The 5,363-nt window shown below is 36.1% G+C and overlaps 1 pseudogene; it reads left to right on the top strand.

Annotated features, from left to right (window-relative positions):
* Positions 1 to 384: 384 nt before the first annotated feature.
* LOC145255992 (U2 spliceosomal RNA) lies at positions 385 to 525 on the top strand (annotated as a pseudogene).
* Positions 526 to 5,363: the final 4,838 nt, after the last annotated feature.

The raw sequence follows: 5,363 nt of genomic DNA, 5'->3' as shown, positions 1-5,363 counted from the left end.
TCAAGGGATCGGTTCGAAATTCGTTACAGATTCACGAGTTCAACAGAAGATTTTCGAGTTCGACAAGATACACCTGAAGAAGGTCGGAGGTTATATCGGCCGAAACGTTGTGAGAATAACGCGCAAGATGAGAAAAGTAGTCAAAATATTCCAAATAATACATGTTACCCATCTTCATTTAAAAACTTCAGAAACATAACTAAAAGTTACGTCATTTAATTCTTTGTAACAAGCACTTCTATAAATGGTTAGGACCTCATTCAATCTTTTAAGCATCAGCTTAAGGTCAAAAGTAGATGCAGTAGAAAAAGATTCCATATAGAAGATTTGAAACAATATAATTGAGAGGGGGGCAATATGGTGGAATATTTAATAATTTGTACTACATTATCTTGGCCTTTTGGTCAAGATCAAAGTGTAGTATCTGTTCTTCAGATGCGGCACTTCCATTTCTTGTTCTCTTTCGGTGGAGGAGAGGAGGAGAAATCCTTCACGACTGAGACAATTTTTATTTTTGTACCTTTTCTCCACGTTAAAAAACGACCCTGGTGTCTAACTCTGTCTCGTGGGGAGGCATAGTAAATAGGTACATTATTATAAGAAAGCATATTAACATAAATCGTTTCGTTTTCTGAATACAGTTTCTATCAAGATATATTTATGCTCATCTTGGGGCGGCATACACCTTGAGAACGTTGAGCTACTTTTATGCATCAAGTCGAGACACGCGTTAGGGTTAGAGTTACTTCAGGGTTAGGATTCGCTTGTTGTTAGGATTACGGATATGTTAGCGTAGTGTGTAACGCTTAGGTTGTGCAGAATAAAAGCTACTGTACAACGCATCGCGGAATGCTAGATAGATTTCTTTCGGATGTTTATGGGAGTTAAAGAATTATAAGTGAAATTTGAATTACTATATACAGAGGTTCGAAAAAGTAATAAAAAAAAAACAAATATATAATAAATAAATGTTACCAAAGGCAAGATAAGTTACTTTTCTACTTAACAGGGAAAGTGTTTAGCGTTTTTTATTTAATGTAAAATGTTTATTCGGTTCGGAAAACGAGTAGTGTTTAACGCTGCCGGAGAAGAAGAAAAGGATGGCCGCGAAAGGTTGTCTTTGAAGACTCGATAATTACTTCAAAATAAGAAATAACACAAAATGATGGTGGATAGCCACCCAATAACTGTTAAAGAATAAGTTATTATTCAACAGTATAATTATCTTTATTCGCCTATATATTTTTTTTTGATATATTTGAATTACAATATTTTTTTTTATAAGCCTTTGATTGTACTTTTAGCTTATTAACTTTGCGTTTTTAAGTTTTAATTAATTCTTTCATCTGGCATTTGCATGTCATTTATATTCTAAATCGATTATATATGAATTTATTTGCTTTAATCATTGTCCTATTTGCACTTTATATATTTGCGGTTTATATTGCTTTTCATACACTTATGTCGTGTAATTAAGTTTCTTAACTTTGTTCGTATTAAAATATGCCGCCTAAGATAACCATTAAGAAACTCGCGATCCTCATTATATTTTATGCATCCTATATTAATGTGTGTGTGTGTGTGTGTGTGTGTGTGTGTGTGTGTGTGTGTGTGTGTGTGTGTGTGTGAATATATATAAGTGCGTGTGTGTGTGAGTGTGTGTGTGAATATATATAAGTGCGTGTGTGTGTGAATATCTATATGTGTGTGTGTGTGTGTGTGAATATATATATATGTGTGTGTGTTTGTGAATATATATATGTACGTGTGTGTGTGTGTGTGTGTGTGTGAATATATATATATATGTGCGTGCGTGTGTGTGTGTGTGTGAATATATATATGAGCGTTTGTGTGTGTGTGTGAATATATTGTGCGTGTGTGTGTGAGTGTGTGTGAGTGTGTGTGTGTGAGTATGTGTGTGAATATATATATATATATATATATATATGCGTGTGTGTATGTGTGTGCACGTGTCTGTGTGTATATGTATATATGTGTGTGTGTATATATATGTGTGTGCATGTATTTATAAATAAATATGTATGCATATATATGTGAGTGTGTGTGTGTGTGTTGTTGTTGCATTTTGTGTTTTGTTTATGTTTTTCTTTGTTTTTTACTTTTGTTTCTGAAGATGCGTACGTATACACATGAAAATTCAATATGTGTATATATATGTGTGTGCATGCGTGTGTATACGTATGTATATGTATATGCGTATACATGTATTTATAAATAATATGTACACATATGTATGTGTGTGCGCGCGTATGTATGTATATATATATTTATCCATGTGTGTGTATGTATATATATGTGTGTGTGTATGTTCACATATATATATATGCATATATTTATATATATATATATATATATATATATATATACACATACATAGATACATATATATATAATTAAATAATTATTGTAGTAAATAATTATAGATATATATATGAATCCTGAAGTGAATAGGAACACAGATTAATGAATCGTGTGGTATCGAGTCTTACAGAAAATTCTTGGAGGTAATATTATACTAGGGGCGTGCAATAAGTAATACCTCTGACCGACCCACTTCCAGTTGTCTGCTCAAGCCGAAATTTTGCATAGCTCTGAACTAATTGTGGTTTCTGTGTTTGAACTGAGTAAGGTGTGAAATGGAGCCTGTTGAATGTCGAGCAGTGATCCGGTTTTTGTATTTGAAAGGACGCACACCACAGGAGACTTTTGATGAAATGAAAGTAACTTATAGTGATAATGCCCCATCATATGACCTTGTAAAACGCTGGCATCGTGAATTCAAACATGGTCGGAAGTATGTGGAAACAGCTCCCAGACCTGGTCGTCCCTCTTCTGTCATTGATGAGGCATCTGTCCGTCAAGTTGACGCTGCCATTTTGGAAGATCGGCGCATTATTATTCGCCAAATAGCCCAAGATGTCAAGATTATTACAGGGTCTGTGGAAACTATCATTCATGACAATTTGCATATGCATAAGGTGTCTGCCAGATGGATTCCCAGGTTGCTCACACCATTCCAGAAGCGAGAACGCGTCGAGTGCTCGAGGATGAATTTGGAAATGTGCCAAGAAGATGAGTCAAAGTTTTTCAAAAGATGATTACACAGGATGAAACCTGGGTCCATCACTATCATCCTGAGACCAAAGCCCAGTCAATGCAGTGAAAGCACTTGGACTCACCACCTCCAAAGAAGGCAAGGGTTCAGCCCTCCGCTGGGAAGGTCATGCTCACAGTCTTCTAGGACCAGGAGGGCGTAGTGATGACATATTTCCTGGCAAAGGATACCACAATTACAGGAGCCTATTATGCTTCACTTTTTGAGGAAATTAAGGGAAGCTATGAAAATCAAGAGGCAGGGCAAGATCAGCAAAGGTACCCTCCTCCTGCAGGACAATGCTCCGGTCCACAATTCGCATGTCGCCAGATCAGAAGCACGTGTGTGTGTGTATGAAATCCTTCCTCATCCTCCCTATTCTCCTGGCCTTGCACCCTCTGACTTTCACCTCTTCCCAACCATGAAGTTGTTTTTGAAAGGAAAGCATTTCCCAGATGATGCAACCTTGATTTCTGAAGTCACGTCGTAGTTGGAGGACCAACCTGGGGAGTTCTACAAAAACGGTCTCCAGAGATGTATCAAACGATGGGGAAAACGCATAACTCTGGGTGGTTCCTATGTAGAGAAAGACTAATAACTGTGCCAAGTTTCGTCGCTCTACTGCTATGGGAGGTGGGTCATGGGGCATTAGTTATTGCACGCCCCTCTTATAATACAATCCTAGCAAAAAAGAAAATAGTTCAATAGCAAGTATATTGAGCTATTCTCTCTCTCTCTCTCTCTCTCTATCTATCTATCTATCTATCTTTATATATATATATATATATATGTGTGTGTGTGTGTGTGTGTGTGTGTGTGTGTGTGTGTGTGTGTGTGTGTGTGTGTGTCTTTGCAAATGGAATCACGGGTACCTTTGCGGGTTCGAATATCCCGGCCGTTATGGACTGTCATCCTACACTGATGATTGTGTTAGCAGGAAACACTAGTATCTGTCGGTATAAAAGAATAATTATTAAGTTATTATAATTATCAAGCCCCTTTGAGAATATTTAAGGATGGGTACTGTCTGAGAAGTATAAACAGTATAACAGAAGTATAGACAGTAACTAGCGTTTATGCAATGTTTACGATCTCCCGTCGTTCGAACACTAAGAATTGTCTAATGTTCGCGCTCGAATTGACCGTTTCTTAGTTCTTAATTCCGCCCATTCTCTTGGAAATTGTTTAGTCACGCGAAGGAAGAGGCTTAACATTTAAAGTCGAAGGTGGCTTCGTGGCTCGGGTCGAATTTCTCGATCGGCAGGAATCGTCGTCCGAGATACACGGTTCCGTAAGCAAGAAATACTAGTGTATGTGAGTATAAAAAATATAATTTAATTATAAATATATATATATACTTTTTATTTGTTTTACATGTTTTTATATGTCGCTACACATTCATGAGCATGTTTCGTTTAACCAGTTACAAGTAACCAGAAACCTCTTCAGGCGATATTGCTTGAAGACATTGCTTGAAGAGGTGTCTAGTAAATTGTAACTGACTAACCGAAACATGCTCATGAATGCATAGCGACGTATAAATGCTTATGTAAAATAAATAAAATGTGTATGTATATATACATATATATATGTATATATACATATATATATATATATATATATATATATATATATATATATATATATATATATATATATTGGCAGCAACTCATTATTCAAACACATTAGGGCTTACTTAAGAAAAAGAGATAGATAGATAGATAGATAGATAGATAGATAGATAAATGATTACTACTTCTTGACAAAAGTATGCCATCTCTTCAGTTAAATGTTGTGCGGCTGTGTGCATGTAAGTGACTTTTTAATCCAGCTTTAGTCCTACATTAAAGTACACAAACGTGACATAAAATCTTTCCATCTTGTACAGGTGTTCACATGATAATATTGTGAACCCTCGAATGTCGTGTCAGGTCACTTTTAGATTTGCAGATTAGACCATAAATATGACAACTTAGCTTTGCAGGATGTGCTGTAAAAGACTCTTCATAGGACTGTTGTTCCTGTCTTTCATTGTGTGATTTCGGATGATTTACAAAACCAGCTTTTGCCACATAGAGAGCACTTCAGTTCCTGTTGTAATTTCTCTCACATTATATTTTCGTCCTGCTTTTTTAAAACACGTTTTAAGACAGCAAGATCTACATGCTGCTCTTCAAAAATCTTACAACTTTCTCTGGTTGTTTTTCTTCACGGAAATCGATCTTTCGCTCGGGCTTCCCAGTTATGT

This window comes from Euprymna scolopes, chromosome 31 (assembly GCF_053919585.1).
Source record: "Euprymna scolopes isolate OS-2025 chromosome 31, ASM5391958v1, whole genome shotgun sequence".
Classification (NCBI taxonomy): domain Eukaryota; kingdom Metazoa; phylum Mollusca; class Cephalopoda; order Sepiida; family Sepiolidae; genus Euprymna; species Euprymna scolopes.
This window is presented reverse-complemented; position numbering and strand designations above follow the sequence as displayed.